The sequence below is a fragment of the Callithrix jacchus genome, chromosome 14 (genome assembly GCF_049354715.1).
Source record: "Callithrix jacchus isolate 240 chromosome 14, calJac240_pri, whole genome shotgun sequence".
Lineage (NCBI taxonomy): Eukaryota > Metazoa > Chordata > Mammalia > Primates > Cebidae > Callithrix > Callithrix jacchus.
In genome coordinates this window covers 65,142,493-65,164,710 of record NC_133515.1, presented here as the reverse complement: position 1 = coordinate 65,164,710, position 22,218 = coordinate 65,142,493, and positions in this window count along the sequence as shown.

The window sequence follows — 22,218 nt, the reverse complement described above, 5'->3', positions numbered from 1 at the left end:
AATGACTGAGGGTATAGACCTCACACAATAGTGGTGGGCTTTGTTTTCATCCCCATTTATGGGAAGGAAGATGATGTGTTTACCCAAGGCCCACACTATGCTGGAGTGCATGCCTCATGTTTATAAAACATAAAGTTATGTTTCAAGTAGTTTTAAACTGGTATGTAGATAATTATATACAACTGAACAAACACTGTACTGAGTTTATGGTATATATCTTTTTAAGTTAATCAGAGGATCAATTATCCTTAAGGTCTCCCCATTTCAACCATTTTGAATCAATGAGTAGTATTTGATTGAATAAACATTTCTTTTTAAAGATTCATTACATTCCAGGCACTGTTTCCACAAAACACATAGTGAGATAAATTAGATACATTCCCTGCCCTGAAAAGTTCCTAGCAAATAGAACTTATAGATATGTAGTTAAATAGTTGCAATAAAACAAAAGTGCATTGACAGAGGCCATGAAAAAGTAGCAAATAAAGAGGGATGTTCAGATCTGCTTGGACTTCCCCAAAAGCTCAAAGTGTCCTTCTACAGGCTCCTGAAAAATAAGTGAGATGTCATCCATTGGACCTGGAGTGAGAAAAGGCATTCCAGGTAGCAGTAGCAACGATTCTGATAATAATAGGATTCTCTGAGAAATTAGAGAAAATGCAATTACTACAAGTATAAGTCAACTAAAGGATTGACAAGAGGTAAAGGTCAGAATGTAGGTTGAGGCAAGCTCTTAAAATATATTGTATGCCATGTTTGCCTTATTATTACTACAATTTTATTACTTTGGTTTGTTTTTGGTCTCTTCTTCAGCAATAGATATTGCCATCTCTTGCTAAAAAATAGATGGGGACAAGATATCACCCTAGGCCCACTGCAGTTTGTCACACTTATAAAATGGCAAAAAGCCCCAATCTTTCTGAGAAGGAGGGAGGTTCCATTCTCAGAGGAGTTTAATACTGAGCTTAGTTTTATCCATGTGAGGTAACAGACATTGGACTCAGCTCTACCAGCTTTTGTGGGGCTGATTTCCATGGCAGTAATTGCATGAAAAATAAATAGATTTATAGATTTACAGTACTTTCTGAGAGCCTGTGACTGACCTTGTCGTTGGCAAGTTGTCGGCTCCCTCAATTACCATTTCAAAGGAGCTTGGCTTCAGCACTTAGGATAGCTGCAGAAGAGATATAACCTGCCTCCATAGTGAATGTTGGACCGTAACTTTAAGGTCAGTTTTATCACTTTGAGAAGTCCCTCATTTTCATATATGCAAGTCTTCTGAAGGAAAACTCATCTTTCTCTTTGTTCTGCCACAAAGACTCACCATTCCTGACCCACGTAGATGCAGCACCACTTGTCCACAATAGCTGATTATCTCTGTCACCTTCTCCCCATGAGGCCAAGGAATTGAAAAGAATTTTAAATCAAAGGACTTTAGTTAGCTTGGCTGGAGCCCATCCACTAAGCAAATCACTGCAGAGTGGGCATCCTTCTTAATATTTGTCACTATAGATAACGACACTGCCTTAGTACAAGTGACTGCTGTGGAAAATGGGATTTAGTCATTTTCTTTACTTGGGACTCAAATTATCAAGTTAGTTTGCAAAGAGCCTCTAGCATTTATTCACCACACTCAGTGTAATGAAATTAGACTGATCTAGCAGGGCTTTTATTTATCTTTCAACATGCTTCTGAGTACTAAAGAACCCCTGGGAACATACAAAAAAGGAAAGAAAGATCCTTGGAAGAAGGCAAAGTGGACTTTTGAATATCTTGCTTTATTTGTGTAGGAACCACTCAAGGATTTTGCACTTTTAGAACTGATGAGGACAGTTTTTGAACTCCTAAAATCTGTAGAGTGTCACTCCGGTTTAATGAAACTGCTAGAGATTTCTCCAATAAGCTAGAAGGTGACACTCCGTGGTTAGAATCAAGGGAGATAAACATGATCAAATGTGCTTTGTAGCAGTCCCTGCTGGCAATGGCATAGTGAATGATTAGCAAGGAAGCTATTGCAAATATTCAGATCCAGACTGAGCAAATCAGTAGTAACAGGGAGAAGGAACTGTATCAATACTTCCTCACTGAGTATATCCACATACCATTAATGTATATTTTATTTTTAGGGCATTATTTCTTGGGAAATATTTATTGCAATCCAAGTATGACAGGTTGGCTCATGGCTCAATGGATCATTTATGTGAAGGAAATGAATCAGGCCATGTCCCACTTTAATGACTTGGTTTGGAGCCATGTTCTCTGGGGAATGTCAGTTTCCATCTTCCTCCTGACTTTATTCCTGTGTGAAGAGTCTGGATTTTCATCTTAAAAGAAATATCAGGTGCTGGTTCTGTATAGAGTAAGTTGCTGCCAAGATGAAAAAGCTGCCTAGAAGCAATAATTGAAGGGTCAGACAAAAATAACTGTCCATATGGTGTTCTTATAAAATGCTCCAGAGTAACTTGTAGTTAGAAAAAGTTAGAGTTGAAGGCAAAAAAAAAAAGCAAAAAAAAAAAAAAGAAAGTAATATTGAATTTTGTCTATTGATCACATGCAGAAGAGTTGGTTGTATGTATTTTCCTAATATTTTGGTTGCCAATAAAATTTATGGCAAAATATTTTTCTGAGCCAAAAGATAAACTTGTAAGACAAAGAATTGTAGCCACATATTTAAAAGGACAATGCTTTGTTTAAAAAATGCAGTACTTTGCATCGTTCATTGGAATGAAAACAGAATGAGCAAATGACTAAAGAATTATAGTTTGAAGTTATTCAGCAAACACATGATAGTTATTTTCATTGTTACTGAAATTACGTTACATATTTTAGGAATGAGCACACTCTAACCTTCTGTTGTCATAGATATAAAACAACCAAGACAGTAACAAAACACACACAAAAATAAACCCAACCAAAACTTTCAAACAGGAACAGATCGCATTCCAGAGGGGACGAATAAAAGCCACCAACTCCACAAAAGTAAATAAAGTTTTTGTGTAGATTAATATCTACATATTAATGGCTCACATTTCCTTAGGAAAAAAACTCCAATTAGAAACATTCTGTAGACGAAGGATGGGAAGAGATAAAGTAATTCAACTTAGTTCTTTAGTACATGCAGTAAAAGCTACATTTTCACCTCCACACACTAGCGAATCAAAGATATTGAGGATTCAAGTATTTTTTTTCCCCCAGCAGTGGATCGCTCAAGTTCTCCAATCTAGCTCTCTTTTTATATTAGAGAAAAAGCTGAAATTGTTAGGACTCACGTAATATCCCATTTATTCTGCTACTCTCACTAGATTTTCTGAATTTTGTCTGGTATCTTTCTCCCACTAAGAGGATGAACCTGTGCGGCAATTTCTCTGTTTAGATTGTGATATAATTCCTTTTCTCAGGAAGGGAAAGTGTAGAAATGTTCATTTTTACACAGAAGTCTGACATTGGAAGCCTGTCTTTTTACTAGAGAAATAAAATGCAGATGATCATGAAGTTGTAAATTTTGCAAAACTTAAAATAATTCATCTTTTTTCTTTTAATATGTTTATCAGCAGTTTATTTTAACTGATTACCAAATCATATGGTTGCAAGAAGATTTTCTCAAGAATGGCCAACCATTCGGCAATAAATTCCCATGGCATGTTCCTTAGGAGGGCAGGCATGCCCTCTGAATGGTGAATTATCTTCTCTTTAATGTTTTATGCCATTCCCTTTCTCTTCACCTAGGAGAGGAAAGGCAGTGAGGGAAGTGGAGGAGGAGAGAAAATTGGAAATCATCTCACTTAAAATTATGGAAAATTATTTTTAAAATAATAAATGTATGTCCTCCTATGAACCCCAGGACTGTGCTAGTGGGGTTGCAAAGAGATTAAAAAGAGATAGCATGGGGAGCAATGCCAGATATAGGTGAAGGGGAGCAAGGCAGCAAATCACACTGCCATGTGTGTGCCTATGCAACTATCTTGCCTGTTCTTCACACGTACCGCAAAACCTGAAATGCAATAAAAAAATTTACTATTCCCATGGGCATATTTTGAATTATATTGTTAAATGGTAATACTAATTAAAATCAAATTACTGCAATAAAAATGTAACACTTGAAAAAAAAAGAAATTTAAAAAGATCTCTTTCCCAGTTGAAGCTCTGTTTGGACAAACAAATTCAATTTCAAATTAGAGAGCGGCATATAATAGTGGCAAGAGAGGAAGACAATCCTCAAAACTTTCAACCTCACCCTTTTTTCTTCTTCATCATGGTATTTATCATTTATGCCTTCATCGGATACCAATACACTGTGTATTAATTTTCAGTCAAAAGAATACTAGTTAAGCAAAAAGGGTAATGGATTCTAAAAACAAAGTAGTATATAATGGAATATAAAGGCCAGCTAGTTTAAGTCTTAGGCAAAGACTAGAACAACTATAAATCAATCTCTCTCTCTCTCTCTCTCTCTCTCTCTCTCTCTCTCTCCCACACACACCCCTTTTATTAATTTATTTAGGAAAATTGATTTATTTTATTTAGGAAATTCCAGACCAGCTCCACACATTACAGGTTTTCATATCAGTGCTAGTGATGCTCAGAAATGAATGACCTGCTCTTGCTCAATCTCAATTCTCAATTTCTAAGAGAGAGAATTAGACTGTCGCAGCTTGAGTAACCAGGCATGGTCAGGGGATGGGATGACAGTTTAAATTTGATCATGGTTGGTGGAGAATCAAACTGTGGCTCACAGTTCAGTTACTGGAGAAAAGCAGATGACTCTTGAATTGTAAAGATACCCCAAAGAGTGTTTACTATGCCAATTTGAATAATGTACTAGAAGTATAATTTCTAAAATGCCATAGTTTATCAGGAGCTGTATATATTTTTCTTTCTTTCTGACACTTCTGAATAATGAATAAGAAAGTAGGATCTCACCCTGCAATGGAACAGATCCACCATTTATTTTCTGTCAGTCAGCACCGAAGTCAGCTTCTTGCCCTTGACTCTACCACCCTGTCTGCAAAATTCTTTTACCATATGTTCATTGCAATGTCTAGGCAGATCTATATTATGCAGGAAACATATGTTGATTTTGCAATAGCATATTTTCTATTTTTTGAAATTCAGCCCACCATATTGTGGACACAGGCAGTGGGAACCTCAGTATCCCTCATTTGAATGTCAAGATGGCATTAAACATGTGTGGGCAAATGCTGCAGCTAGATATATGACTGCTTGACTTATCTACAAGTCAAGCAGTCATATATCTGCTTGTTATCTACATAGATAGATAACTGACAGATAATTCTACCTCGTTGAGAGTCCCATGAAGACACTTTAGAAAGCAACCCAAGGCAAAAGTCTTGCTGTATTTTGGGTTCTTCAACTGTCTTTTGATCTCTGCTTAAAGGCTCTTGCTGTTTTCCTATGGTTTCCAACTTAAAGATGTTTTGAAATGGACTTTTGAAATGAAAGTTGTTGGAAGAAAAGTAAAGGACAGCTCAAAAATTAAATTTGAAACATTAAAGCTGTCATATTGAAATTATGATAGATTTCCTTCCAAAGCTTTTTACAAAGATGAAGCTTTATTTTGAAAAGTTGATAATTGTTATCCTTATGTTAATGTGTCTACATGTATGTTCTATGTGTTCTCATACTTTTAACTTTAGTAAAAAGTTTTTTTTAAAGGAAAAAATTATTTTGTTTTGGTTGGATGCCTAAAATGAAATCGCTCTTCTCTACCCTAAAGGGTGTATCTCATAAACTGGTGGGAAATATTGAATATCGTATATTTTTAAAGCAAAAGAAGGTAATTCACAGAGATTTTTTTAAAGGTCTTTTTTAAGGTTTTTAGAGAACTTGTTAAAAAACACCCACAACCATCTTTCAAGTCACATTTCTTCTCCTGTCTCTTCTCTCCACAAAATGCTCAGACTGCCAATTTAAAGGAAAAACACAGTCAAGCCAGATAAAAAACATTCATATGAAGAGACAGTTAATCATGGATGGTGGGGTGGTGGGGGGTGGTGACCAAAACAATCTGTTGGTTTCTTTAGAATGACTACATTTAGGCATTTCTTCCCCTGACCATGAAATTTTACACAGTCTAGCGTTCATTAATCCTAGGTCCCACGATGTAAGCTTTAATCCACAGTGGTGAATCTCCCTCATGGTCAACCTTCTTTTGGTCTCAGTCTTGGGAGGGCAGCTTGAGAAGGAGGAATTGGGAACTCATAGATAAGAAAGTAAGCAGAGAAATGAGTAAGAATGTGAGCAACTGGAAGTTGTGGTTTAACAATGTTAAGCAGTAAACAAGGGCTTCTGTCTCTTCATCTAACCCAAATAAAACCATGAAGAGAGATAATGTTTTAAAATGTGATTGCTAAAGGCACTTTTCAGTTTCATTTTTAGCTCATGGCATGACAACCCACTGAGTTGTCATGACAAACAAAAATTAGAATAAAATATAAATTCACACTTGTATAAATGGTGCATTTTAATTCTTCCTTACTCCTGTGTGATAGCAAAAACTAGGCTTTCGCTCTGAGTTTTGACTATCTCCTACTCACACTTTGACCTTGGTTCCACTCATAATTATTACAGCACACAAACTGCCAGCTTTCTTATCTGTATAAAGGGAATGCAAATAGTACCTACTTTATAATGACTATTATTGAATAAAATAATGTATATATAACAGTAGAGGGCCTGGCTAATAGTAAGAGGTCAAAGAATATTAACTATCTTATGCTTATAATTTTTTGTTAGAAATTATGTACTTATATATATAATATAAACTTGTAATCTGTTATGAGTCAGAAAAATTGGATTCTACTACTGGCTTTGCCACTAAGAAACTGCAAGTCCTTCTGTTAGTCACTTAACACTTCTGGTCTTGTGATAAAATGAAAGGTCTGGGTTATATAACTGATCAGGTAACTTGTGGGACTAATAGTCTGTGTTTTATTTTTCCATTGCAAATGTTTTCTACAGTGAGAGTGGCTGAGCTAGGGATCCCCGTCCATAACATAGTTCTCATTTTAGAAATGCACAGATAAGAAGTAAGCTTTTCTTCTGAGAATCAGTTTGATGGTCAGGACAAAGTGTCATTTTCATGGAAGTTTCTGAGTCCATGCCCAGAAAAAAAAATAATAAAAATTTTTTTTAAAAAACAACTTTATTTCCTTACAATTGAACATTTTTAGAAAAAAAGCTGGTACAGTAGCAGTACTGGATGAGCAGTGGGGTCTGATGGGAGTATGAATCATATCCTAAGACTTATGGAGCAGCACAACAGTAGCTGAGAGAGAGAACACTGTGTAGCAGCAGATCTGGGTGGAAATCCAGCAGTAAAATTTCTTTGATCTCTAGGCACCAAATCTGATTTCATATGTGGTTATGGCAGTGGAAGGTTCTAGGGTCCCAAAAGGATATTGATAAAAGACAGTGACTGGGAATGGGTTGGAGGAAAGTGTTGGCTGAAAACCAGAGAGTCAGTGGCTTTCATTTAGGAGGTTTGTCCATGGGAAGCAAAAAATCAAATGTGAGCGTGTTTCAGGATAGGGGTAATTAAGAGCAAAATCCAGTCCTAGAAACTGAGGTAACATTGGGATGGAGGAGAGAAAAATTACAGGGACCAATTTTTGGACTCCACTAATCACCATGATGGCAACTGAACATTAAAAAAAAAAGAAAACCATCTGAAGCTATGCTTTGTTTCAAGGGACCACTCCAATATAATCATCGATAAGGTAACTTAGGGGTCTCATATTTTCCTGTGTTTCACTTCTCCATTGCAAATATTTTCTACAATGAGAATGGCTGAAGTAGAGATCCCCTCTACAAAATGCACAGATCAGATGTAAGCTCTTCTTCCAGGAATCAGTTTGGTGGTCAGCATTGAGTCCAATATGAGTCTTCAGGGAAAGGTCTACATACCAGATAGGTGTTCTGAGCCACTTAAATATGAGGTTTTGGTAAAACAGATGGGCAAGAGGATAATATGCAATCTTGCTCTGAGTTGGTCAAAGAAAGAACACTATAAAGCATGAAAAACACCTGAATTACAATCCTGTCCTTTCTGCTCTGATGACAGTAGAAAGTAAACTGGGTAACCACTATAACAAGTTCTTTGTATTCTGAGTCAAGGTAGCACTAGAACTAAATGTCATGGTGGCCCTCTCCCCATTGCTTGCATGCAGAGATCTTAGCAGGATGTTTGGTGTCTAGGTTAAAACTAGGTAAATTCTGGGGAGGGTTATATTTATATTCTGAGTCAAGGTAGCACTAGAACCTCTGTACTGTTCTCCACAGTGGTTGTACTAATTTTCCCACAAATAGTGTATGAGGCTTCCCTTTTCTCCACATCCTATCCAGCATTCATTATTGCCTGTCTTTTGGACAAAAGTCATTTTAACTGGGGTGAGATGATATATCATTGCAGTTTTGATTTACATTTCACTGATGAGCAATGATGTTGAGCATCTTTTCTTTTGAAAGATGTCTATTCAGATCTTTTGCCCATTTCAATTGGATATTAGATTTTTTCCTATAAATTTGTTTGAGTTACTTATATTTTTTGGTTGTTAACCCCTTTTTAGATGGATACTTTTGAAAATATTTTCTCTCAGGCTGTTGTCTCACTTTGTTGATTGTTTACTTTGCTGTGTAGAAGTTTTTTAATTTGAAGTGATGTCATTTATTCATTTTTGCTTTGGTTGCCTGTGCTTTTAGGGTATTACTCAAGAAATATTTGCCCAGACCACTGTTCTGGAGAGGTCACCTAATGTATTTTTTATAGTAGTTTCATAGTTTGAGGTCTTAGATTTAAGTCTTTAGTCCATTTTGATTTCATTTTTGCATGTGGCAAGAGATAGGAATAGAGTGTCATTCTTTTGTGTATGGATGTCCAGTTTTTCCCAAGAAAAAGTTAACAAAGAAAATAAATTTGAAGAAATAATAAAATAAATGTTTTAGTAATCACGACTTCTAAAAATCACAGGAAAAAAGGCCAAAACTTTTAATTTTTGGAAAAATAATAAAAGGTATGGAAAACTAATTTTGAAAAAAAATATCTATTTTGTAGAAGGTTCAGGAATGGAAAGCTGTGGAAATGGATGGGAAGACATTATCAAAGCAATAATAGATGAAAAATTTCTGAGCTAAGAAAAGGCCCCGAGAGGACCTGCTGAGTGCTTAACAAAATAAAATAATCAATTTGCATTCTTTATATGTGTTATAGTAATCTTTATAACAATTTTACAACATATTGAATTATTTAATCATTACTCAACCCTGAGAGCTAAACATTCTCATTATTATAGGATCAAATAAGCAAAGAGAGATTTGCTTTCTAACTCACACAAGGTCCCACAATTAGTAAGTGGCACACTGAGCATTAGAACAGAGTGTAGCATAGAAAACCATCCTTTTAGTCACAAACAGACTAAAAATATAGTCACAAGTTAACAGGAGAGATAAAATACCCAAGTTTAGACAGATCATTGTGAGTGTCAAGGATAAAGAGATGACACTTATTGGTTTGCAATGAGCATACAGTTGCCTATGAAATGCTAAAAAGCCAAATTACTGTATTAGTTTTCTTACCTACATATTTCATGTTGATTAGAAATTCTGAGTAAGAATAATTTTGATCCCAGATATTATCATATGGTCAATCAAACTATCAATAAATTTGAACAAAAGGATATTTTCAAAACCTTAAAGTTTTAAAAAGTTTATTTCCTATATGCTCCTTTCTTAAAAACAACAAAAACAAACCTTAAGAAACTAATATAGCAAAATGAAAAACACATCCAAGAAAGAAATGAGATTTAATATGGAGTAGAAATAATCTTGGAGTTGAATAAACCCCCAGGATTATAGTTGTTAAGTAAAACCAGAGAACATTGATTTAAGTTAGAATAAAGAGTATCTTCAAGAATGAAATAAATTCTAATTACTGGAAAGGAAGAAAGACTTAATGTCTTCTTTAACAAAAATAGGAAAGAATGACAACAAAAAATGTGGCAAACAGTGGTAGTGTGGTGAAATCATGGTCTTTGCATAAAGCAAACCAAAATGTTCAACTATTTTGAGCAATATTTTTGGGGCACTAAGATAATCCATTTGCTTTTGATGCATGGAACATTCTTCAAGTGGTGCAGACTGCTAACATGAAATTACATTTCTTTTTCTACAAATCCAATCATACTATTTGGTTTTACAGTTAATAATCTTTACACAGTCATATTATACATCCTAATAAATGGGATTCAATGTTTAGAATAAAACTAAAGATACACAGAAGACTTCCATATATTTACAGGGGAGAATATAAATGATACAGAACTTGGCAGTATAAAATAATGACGCAGCTAACACAGTGACAGGGTAAGGAGAGGAAGGTATAGAGGTAATAGGTGTGTGTGATTTTTCTCATCTTATGATGTGGAAATTCAACTGATACAAAATCCAGATAGTGGGTTCAGAAATTGAGAGCTAAGAATAGTATTGAATGCTGTAAGTATAAACATGAGAAAATTAAAAGTAAGCTGAGTTGGAGAGAAGAGAAAAGGGTGAAGGGAGAGGGTGGTAGGATAAGTATACATAATTTATCACATTTGATAGATAAGAATTGATTGTATATAAAGGTTAAAAATCGAGAAGCACTAATAACAGCAGGATTAAAACTGATTAAGAGTGAAGAGAGAGGGAGGAATGGGGGTTCAAGGAAGGGAGAATTTGACTTATTTGATCCTCTTCTATGAATATATGTGTGCTATCCTTTTCTGATAATGCATGTATTATATTTTTGACTAAATATCTTAACAGGCATGTTAGCACAGAATCAATAATTTTATGAAGGCCAGCTTGATGACATCGCCCATTCTTCTTGACACCGAGATATTGTACCAATATTGCTTTTATTTGATATTCAGCTCTTGACAGTTACTGTCATTGGGTTTCACATGTTTCCAATAACGATTTTATTTAATACTCATGCAGTGGGTAAAATTAATACCAGTTAATTTAACAGGTAGAAAAATTTAAATTTAAAAAAGAAAAATAATCTGGACTTTTGTGAATTTATGATAAGGTTTGCCATCAATAACAGACTGTTCCATCTACCATTTCCACTGCTTCCTTTTCAGTTGGGATTGCATTTGCCCTACTGCTTTTTAGTCAAACTACCACAGAAAATTGAGGAAATTCTAACTCATCTCCTTCATGATCACGACTAAGGTTTTTATCAGTCTACGCAGAACTTAGTCATATGCCACAGATAACTTTGAAAAACCTAATCTATGTAAAGATTTTGTTTATTGTGCATATGTATTCTTTCTATTTTGTTTCTGAAATATTTTATTATCTAAGACCAACTATTGGCATCAGGTCTATATCACTGAACATAAATATTAAATATACTTGAAAGAAAATTTGTAAGAGTATTAATTTGTGGTGGTCTTAGAAACAATAGGAAATAAATGCTACCCTATATTCATTAGTAATTATAAATGAATGTTTGCTAAATGGAGGATTATTCCTATTTTTTAAAAAGGAAATGGTTCTGTAGTCATAAATACTTTATTTTCCATCCATGTTTACATCATGATGTTATTAACTGCTCTAGCAAACATAAAAATTAGGTAGTCGTGGATGGTAGTTCTTTATTCTTCAATAAAATGAATTCTTTGTCAGATGTGATAGCTATAATGCTTACTTGTGGAAACTATCTACAGTAAGTAAAACAGAAGAATCATGTTTTCAATGATGGCTGTAGAGTGATACAGAGGAAAACATCTCAATGTAGGAGTAAAAGACGTAATCCAGAGTTGAAAGCTGACACATGGACAGTGCTATTCACTGTCAGCCTTACCAAAAACATTCCATAGGTTCTGGTTCTTTAGTTTACTGAAAAATGACTGTTTCATTCACTTAGAGTGAGGCTCTAGAGCCACTGAAAATATATATGCAAGTTTTGCTAGGGTGTGGCCAAGACGCAACCAGAGAATTCTGTTTAAATAAAATACTTCCAACAGATTTCATCTCTTTGTGGAAATTTTCTGCCAAACACATTGAGAAGTTATGGCCCTTCTCCAGAGATTGCAAAGCATGAAAACAAATATTCCAAGGTTCAGCTTCTGCAGCATTTGCATCCCACCAAGTCACCTCTAATGTCATACCCTTCATTTGATGTTTCTGACACATGAATTACTTATTCTGACAAATCTCTCACTTTTTTTCTTCTCTAACAAGTGGGATAAATAGAAAAATAAAAGGAGCAGAGAAGAGGATATAGAGAAAATCAGTCTAACAGTTGTTCATGGCAGTTTAGCACAGAGCAAAGCCAATACTTTCAATATCACAGAAATATAAATATTAAAAATACTACAGTCTGGGCATGGTGGCTCACACCTTTAATTGCAGTATTTTGGGAGGCTGAGGCAGGTGGATCACCTGAGGTCAGGAGTTTGAGACCAGCCTGGCCAAAGTGGTGAAACCCCATCTCTACTAAAAACACAAAAATTAGCCAGGTGCAGTAACAGTTGCCTGTGGTCCCAACTACTCGGGAGACTGAGGTAGGAGAATCACTTGAACCCTAGAGGTGGTGGAGGTTGCAGTGAGCCAAGATTGCGCGACTGCACTCCAGACTGGATGACAGAGTGAGACCCTGTCTGAAAATAAATAAATAAATAAATAATGGTAGCAGCAGTGAAATTTAGATATATAGTAAAAAGATGCATTGGCTTCCAGATATGGGGAATTCTCGTGGCCCCCCAGTCAATGGGAACTGAAAAAATAACATGTAGAAAGGGGCATTGGTATAAAGAGAATTTTAATTTTGAGAGAATTTAATGCATTTAGCTTTCAGTAAATATAATAAATCAAAATTATTTGGGTCAACAGTGGAGGTGAAAAATGATGATTAGAGCATTAGAGCTTGAGTCATTTGACTATGTTGACTGTAACAATGAGTGCATGATGAATCCTGTATTTGTTTATTATTAGTTAAGTGAAAGTCTGTTTAAATTGCTTTTATCCTTAATGTATGAGTAGATGTCACTTTATTTCCAATAAATGACTGGTAGTCTGCAGGAAACATCTGGAAATCTCCATAAATTCTCTCCTCCTACTCCTCAATTTTAAAATAGCAGCCTCTTATTGTGTAGCCTCTCAATTTAGAACATAAATACAAATGCTCCTAGGATGTTTAAAATGCAGAGTCTATTGGTTGAGGAAGCTGCATGATGGAAGAGATTGATCTGACAACTGTAGGGAAACTGTCCACTCTGTGTATGAAGTTAGGTACAGAGAGAAGAGGAAACTCAGTCATCTACAAGGGGAGGAGACAGGCCCCTGTGGGCACTAGGAGTAAAAGATCAGAGAAATTAGGGAGAGAGGAATTGAAAAGCCAAGCAGGTAAACAGATGTCTGACAAATTCCTCTGCATTTCATATTTAGTAAGCATGCTAAATAAACTTTAGTAAGCATACTAAATACAATGGGAAATGTATATTCAAGAGCACTATTTCTGATTTCATGCAGTATATGTCTCAAAAAGTGCCTCATTTATTTAAACAGAGGCATACCAGTTTCTGAGCCGTCTTTTGTTGATATGTCCTCATTTTTTTCAGAAGATTAAAATTACCATATTAATTTATTATTTATGTTTTCAGTCTTTTGACCTATTGACAAAGCCTTCACTTTGTTTCTACCCTTAACTGTGATTGTAGTGCCAAGCCCCAAATAAAAGCTATCTGTCACAGCGCAGAGTGGACCCCAATCAATGCCAATAAATTTTAAAAGGTAGCTGCTGTGGTACAAGATTATTAATTTTTAAACAGAAAAATAATACAGTATAAAACTATAGCCCCTAGGGCTACTACTGTTAACAGTATTCACATTATGGTGCTTTGTTTAAGAAGCAATCATTACATCCCGTAAACATGAGTTTGTTTCCATTAGAAATAAACACTACTAACTATATTTTACATCAATCAACAAATATTTATGCTGAATACCAGCTCTGTGCAAGACAAAGAACCCATCATATTATTGGGTACTTCTAGAAAGTACAGAAAAGAATTATTCTGTACTTCTAGAAAGTACAGAAAATAATGCAGTCTTTGTAAAGAGAAAACCTGGGAATAAAAAAAAAGTTAACCATATAAAAGAAATTATGCAAATACTAAGTGACATATAGACAATGAGTTGTAGAGTGTCTGTAATAGGGAAACACTAATAATGGCCCATAGTGGTCTGGGAAGAATTCAGATGACTCACAATCTGAAGCTGGTCTTGGAAGGTGGTCAAATCTGGATCAATGAAGGTGTTGAGAGATGGCGTCAGAAGCCAAGGTGGCAGCATAAACAGAAACCTAAAGGCAGGAATATATGAGTAATGAGCATCAGACAGTGAGGGAACCAATCTGACTGGAGTGAAAGGAAGGCTCATTAATTAAGAAAATGAAGATAATTTGATAAATAAAATTTCAGAAGGGATGGCAGAAAATGGCATCGCCAATTTTAGACTATCTAGTAGGAGATTTTGTCTAGATTTGTGTTCAGTCACATGAGAAACCATGCTCATGAGTATTCTAACCTGTATGTTTCACCTGGCTTTTACCATCTGTCTATCCTTTTTAGTCAAATGGTATAACAGCCACCCTACTGTACAATATTTTTAAAAAGTCAATAAATTATTAGTCCTGTATAAACTATCAACCATATGGTTCAAGTACCTTGGTTTAAGGAACATGTATTTGAGCAAGAATAATGTCTGGACAAAGTAACAAACACAGCAGAATGGCAAGGGGATACCGGCCATGGTGAAGAAACAGGAAAGGTTCCCTTGTCCCATTGCAGGGCGTGTGACAGGCGGTGGCTCACTTCTTCAGTGCCCTACTGCTCAAACCTCTAGGGAACCATACAGACGGGCAGGTTGTGGGGCTTTCACCCCATAGCAGTGTCTAGGGATAAATGCTTACAGCTCATGAGGCCCCTGTGGGCATGTGCTATGGGGTGCTCTTTTAGTTATGTTCTTTTATTTTTGCCCTTTTAGTTTTGCCACCTATAGGTGGTTTGTGTTAACCAGGTCAATTAGATTTGACCCTCTATCTTGTCGTAAGGGCAGAGGGCTTTCTGTATCCTGAATTCTTGCCTTGGTATACCAGAAGAATCAGATCACATGTGGGCTTGGAGAATGAGTACAAGGTTTTAGTGAGTGAAAGTAGCTCTCAGTAGATGAGGGAGCCAGATGGGAGATGGTTTTGGTGGCCCAGGCTGTCCTCCAACTGCCCCAAGCAAACTATGTCATTCTGCCAGTTGGTGACCTGCCAGCTGTGTCAGTGCCTGTCGGTGCATTCTTCTCAACATCAAGCCACCTGTGTGTTCCTCTGCCAGAATACTAATCTCAAAGTCCAGCCCCTTCTGTGTTCTCTGCCTTGCTAGGGTCTCAGGTTTCTATAGGCACAGGATGAGAATGTGATAGGCAAGGGTGGTCTTGAGAAATGCAACATTTGTGCAGGAAGTACCTATTCTCACCTATGGCACCTATGTCCATGGGGGTGAAGCCCTAGCCAGGGACCACGCCTTCAATGACCCAGCACTTCCCTTCCCCATCTTCTGTATCATTTAAAGGGCCCATGCTCTTCCCGTCCCAGCATTTCTGTATCAATGAAAGCTGAGTCCAGCGGTTTAAAGCATCTAAATAATTATTATTAATTTTGGCCCACCAACAATTTACCTCTTTTAACTTTTATGTCTGTGATTGTTCCAAAGTTCAGGCTGTTACGCATGGCCCTCAAAGAGTCTAGACTGTTTTGCTTCTACAAAATCCAGGGACTATTCAGAATTTAATCTAAAATATATTCTCCCTTTACTATAATTATAGTACAACCTTAACCCAATATCCACAATCTTCAGGTACCTAGACTTTTTCTTACTATACTTTTGAAAAAAGGCAAGCCATATGAAAATAAGCATATGCTATTTATTTGTTGAATTGTAACAATCAACGTATTTTGAGCTGAGCACATACACACCTCGTTCTCTTGTACCTGCCTTATCTAGAGCACTGACAACTGGAATTGATGTTAGGAATGATCACTCCAAGAAACTTTACTATTCTTTTTCATCAAAGAACTATTCAATCCTCATATTTATCATGGAATGACTGAGATTCAGAGACTTGGAATGGCTCTCAACAACAAATGATTATCTCGGAGACTTCACTTTTCAAGATTTTACTGCTTTTTCCTGTGCAAATGATTTCTTTAGCTACATTCTAGATTTGTTCCTGTACCCCAGTTCCACATTTACACCTGCCTGTGGCTATTTCTTCCCTTTCAACCAAGAGAATGAGTAAGAATTTGTCTGCTCTCATAGGATTCACATGTTGGCTGAGAAGCAGACATCATATATGTAAACAAATAGGCATTAAAGAAACTGAATGTTTATGTCCACACAAAATGTAGAGATTGAAATCTTAACCTCCAACGTGATGGCATTAGGTGGGACCACTGGAAGAGGATTTGGTCATAGGGGTGGAGCCCTCATGAATGGAATTTGTGCCGTTGTAAAAGAAACCCCAGAGAGATCCTATACCCCTCCTGCTATGTGAGGACACAGCAAGAAGTCAGCAGCCTGCAACCCAGAAAAGGCCCTCACTAGAACTCCACTGTGCTGGCACTCTGATCTTGGACTTCCCAGTTTCCAGAACTGTGAAAAATAAATTTCAGTTGCTTATAAGCCACACAGTCTGTGGGATTTTGTAATAGCAGCCCAAATGAACTAACACGAGGCATATGTCATATTATCATATGGCAATGAATGTTTTGGGTGGTGCTAATTTTGACAGGGTTGTTAGAGAAGGCCTCTGAGATAAAGTGCCAAGATACGAATATGATGAGGGAGAAAGGCATAGGAATATCTAGTCAAAATGTTTTCTAGTCCAAGGAAACTATATGTCATGAGACCCTGAAATGAGATCTGCTTTGTGAGTTTGACTAACAACAAAGTGGCCAGTGGGAAATAAAACTAGTATTTGGTGAGTCCTGTCTCTGCTAAATGTGATGGGAACTTGGTTTGCCCCTTTCTTTTCCTTCTCAAGGCTTTACCCTAATTAAGGTCTCGGAACTTCACCTTGGCTCCATCACAGGAACTTCTTTAGCAGGTTGCTTAGTCTTCCAGCTGAGCTGCTTCCAAACCGTCATTAAACACTGTTATATCAATCTTTCAAAGTATTGTTTTCCTTAAACTGCTCTGTTCCCACACTTCCTACACATCTTAACGCTAACTCCTAATACAGGCATCATCGAGATTTTTCATTAACCCAGCCCATGTTAGGGATCTCTTTCCTGAAGTTTTGCAGCAATATTGGGTCCCACCCCACACACTTTAATACAGTCAACATTTTCATATGCATATATTTTCTCTTCTCACATTGTGACTTCCTTGATGCAGTGACACACTTGTTTAACTTTACTCATTTAGAAAAGAAAAGAAGATTCAGGTAACATCATTATTATTTATGGTACTCAGCATACTACTAGGTACTATAAGATTACCATAATATATAGAAGAACTACCTGTTTATCCTAAATTAAATAGAAACATGATTCATCACAACTACCTGTTTTCTCAGTAGTCCGTTCTTTTCTCTGAAAATTTCATATTGGTAGGAATTGAAGAATGTCAAAATTCCTTTGAAAAAGGGAGCTTTTGAAATAGTCATATTATATATATTTATAACTTTAAAGATATTATAGTCTTGAACAACATGGGGATTAAGGGACTAATCTCCCCAAACACACACACGCAGTTGAAACTCCATATATAAATTTTGACTTCTCAAAAACTTAACTACTGTGATGACTAATATTGAGTGTCAACTTGATTGGATTGAAGGATGCAAAGTATTGTTCCTGGGTGTGTCTGTGAGGGTGTTGCCAAAGGAGATTAACATTTGAGTCAGTGGGCTGGGAAAGGCAGACTCAACATCAGTCTGGGTGGATACAATCTAATCAGCTGCAAGCATGACCAGAATAAAAGCAGGCAGTAACAACGTGACAAGACTAGACTGGTTTAGTCTTCTGGCCTACATCTACCTCCCATGCTGGATGCTTCCTGCCCTCAAACGTCAGACTCCAAGTTCTTTAGTTTTGGGATTCAGACTTCCTTGCTCCTCAGCTTGCAGATGGCCTATAGTGGGACATCACCTTGTGATCTTGTGAGTTAATACTCCTTAATAAATTCCCTTTCTGTATACATCTATCCTATCAGTTTGGTCCCTCTAAAGAACCCTAACTAATACAACTATTAATAGCTTATTCTTGAACAGAAGCCTTACCAATAGCATAGTCAATTGACACATACCTTGCATGCTTTGCATGCTATATATATTATATACTGTTATCTTGGAATAAAGTCAACTAAAGAAAAGAAAATATGAAGGAAAGCATAATGAAGAGAAAATATATTTGCTATTCATTAAGTGGAAATGGGTCATCCTAAGGGTCTTCATCCTTATTTTCACATTTAATAGGATGAGGAGGAGAAGAGAAGGGGTTGGTTTTGCTGTCTCAGTGATGGCAGAGGTGGAAGAAAGTCTGCGTATAAGTGGACACTTGAAGTTCAAATCTTTGTTCAAGGGTCTGTGTGTGTGTGTTTGTACATTACATAATTATTTTTAATTTATTTTTAATCATATATAACAAATATGATTAAAACACCTTTTGTAAAGTAGATATTCATTTTAATACTTTTCCACAAAAGATAACATCTAACATTTACTTAACACTTGACAGTTGTCAAACCACACTCACATACTTTATCGCATATGGGTTTCAAAGTACTCTATGAATTATTAAGCTGGGTGTTGTTTTGTTATCAGATAAATTAAATGACTTGCTAGAGATCATGCCTCTAGTGAGTGACAGGACATATAATTTCTAAACCATTGCTTTTTCACTATAAATCAGAAATATCCTATGTTTCTTTTGATTATTTCATCATTCTGCCTTTCTGATTGACCCAGAAGAGAAATGGAGAAAGAAAAAAGGGAAAGAAGAACAGAAGTAGAGGAAGAGAAGTAGAGGGAGAGAGAGTTACATTTTTTTAGCAGGTTTAACTTAGATATTTTCAAACAGTGTTCTGTAGTAGGCCAGATGTGCACTAAAATTGAACTAAGTAGAGAAAGCTCAGTTGCTGGCACATATAGGCCCTTAATAAATGTTTGTTGATGAATGAAAGTGTTGCCATATTTTTCTAATTTGAGTGTTTTTTTTTTAAAGACACTCAATCTCTCTTTTTAATGACTGAAATTTCACTCATCTTTTCTCACATTTGGTAGACTAAAAATAACCAGGCATAAGTTTTATTTTTGTAAGACCCTTATATCCACTGAGGTTTTATGAGGGAACTCAGAAAATATGCTTTTGGTTACTGCCTGACTGCATCATGTTAAACATTGTGGTTACGTTCTAGAAATTAGCAATGTCGATGCAGAATTATCCATGCACTCCTTGGCAGCAAGACACAGCCAGTGTCAAATTAAAATAGCTAAGCATGATGGACGATAATAAAGGAGAGACTTGGGGAAGCTGTTTATGAGTTGTTCTCATAACTGCCTAAAGGAATGAGAAAATGTCTCGCATTGTCACAGACTACAGCAAACGCATAGTCAACAATATTTGATAATTACATGAGCATTTCTAAACAATTTAAGAACTTGCCCATCCTTGGAGATGCAGCACCCTGTTTTACTGGAGAAGCTTTCCAATAAAATCATTTAATACAGATTGCTGGCAAATAAGTTGAGATCCAAGACCAGTGTTTGTTTTATCCTTTGACCAATATTGGTAGCTTCATTATTAGGACTGAGCATTTATGTTGATATAGCACTGATTTTTTTATAGCTGGCTGGAAAACGGATTACAAAGAATTTTGTCTGCTCTTTACTTACCTCAGCTTTCTGCAATATGATCAGTCCTGCGTAGCCATCTCCAGTATGTCATGGGGTGTATTACATTTTCACTCTGTAGCACAAAAATAGGTAATTACATTTCTTACTCTTTTTGTATGTCTAAAAATTCCAAAAATAATAATGACTTTCAGGTTATGTACCATCAGCATCTAATATTCTCTTTGAAAAGGTCTGATGTTGTACTTCAGCCTCAGTCAATATGGCAAGTCATGAGAGTATTGAAAATATCATTTCTATTGTTCATTATGTTTCCTCTGGAGAATGTGTGCTATTACTACATCCTCCATCAAAACAGAAGCATTTGAAATTCTAAGCCTACATGGTGGTCAATAATTTGGGATAGATTCACATTTTTTATCACAGCATCAGAAAATATCAAAGTCACAAAAGTTCATCTAAACTCTTAATGAATATGTGATCAACTGTCTATCTACCTATCTCTCATCCATCCGTCTATTGTCTGTTTTCTTCCATAGCTGAAAAATCAATTCAAGATGGATTAAACACTTAAATTTAAATTCCCAAGTTTTTCCCTGGAGGACAACCTAGACAATACCATTCTGGACATAGGAACAGGCAAAGATTTCACAGTGAAAACTGTATCTACTAGTTGATTAGACATGAGATCCTGGGCTCATCACTTAACTTCTCTAAGCCTCAATTTTTTCGTACATAGAATGGGGGTTAAGAAAAATAATAGAACTTCTGGGGGGATTACTTTTTTAAAAATGTGCTTACCAGGAGAGCCAGGTTCAGGAAGCTTCTAGATAGCTAAATACACTGAAGTTCCTGGAGAGCAGCAGGCCGAGAACATGGAAGCTGTGCACGCCTTCCCCCATACCTTGCTCTATGTGTCTCTTCATCTGTATCCATTGTAACATCCTTTATAATAAATTGGTAAATGTTAAAAAAAAAGTGTGTTTTAGCTGGGCACAGTGACTCACACTTGTAATCTGAGCACCACTTTGGGAGGTTGAGGCAGAAGGATGGCTGAAGCTCAGGAATTCTAGATCATCCTGGGCAACATGGTAAAATCTTGGCTCTACAAAAATTAGCTGGGCATGGTGGTGCACACCTGTTGTCTCAGCTACTCAGGGCACTGACATGGAAGGATCTCTTGAGCCCAGGAGGTTGAGGCTACAGTGTGCCAGAATCATGCTACTGCATTACAGCCTGGATAATAGAGCAAGACTGTCTCCAAAAACCAAAACAAACCCAAAAAAGTGTGTTTAAAGTACCTAATATCACCCTTCCTGTTCCTATAACACTGAATGGCATATAATACTAAGCTATGGTATAGTTAAAAGCTTTTAGATCATCAACAGTAGTTATATACACGAGCTGAGACCACCTGAACCTGAGCTTGTGGCCATAAAAACAGGTGCAGTTGTCCAAGAGATACGGCCCCCACTTTACATTCTGCCAAATACAGTTGTTCTGGCCCGGGTGGAAGCAGCTCATTATCAGCTTCATCTTCTTCCCAACTAGTTACCAAGTCTAAATATAAACTTCTGTTGCTCTAGGTAATTGTTCTTACAGGAGGAAGAAGAGTAAGATCAAAGCAGTGAAGTAAAGTCAGAAAAATCCTTAACCTTAAATCTCTCAGTCTAGACTAGAATGTGCTGATTAGATATAATCTAAATAAACACTTGCAGCACTGATAAACTATGTTAGTAGGTGACGTCCTTAGAAGCTTTAGTCATGATAATGCATAGTCCAGGAGAAACGCAAGGTGTTGTGATTGTTTTAGGCCAAATGAAACCCTCCTAACACCATACATTGTCTAATCCTTCAACGTTTGGGAAGAGAAGAAAAACTTCATAAGCTGAATTTTGCATTGTGGAGAGAGCAGGATGAAGTTGAGTATTTAAAATTACCCATTTTATATCTTTGTTGAGCATCTGCTATGTAATAAACTCTGTGCTGGGCACTAGAAAAAATGCTGAACAAAATGGGCATTGTCTTCAGCTCTCACACAACTCACAGGCTAAAGGGATGACATATTTTTAAGTGTTTCCTGATGCTAATACGGAGCACATTTGACTATTGAAAATGTTTCCTGTCGTTTCTCCAGATGTCAGTCTCATGTCTTCTCACATCCTTCCATATGGCTCTCAGCCTAGATCACTTCAAATTCATTATCCCCTTCTCATACTAACCCTTTTTGGGGTGGGGCAAACATTCCAAAATCTTTTTTTTTCTTCCTCATTTGGGCTTCAAACCAAGGTGAATCACCACATGCTCTAA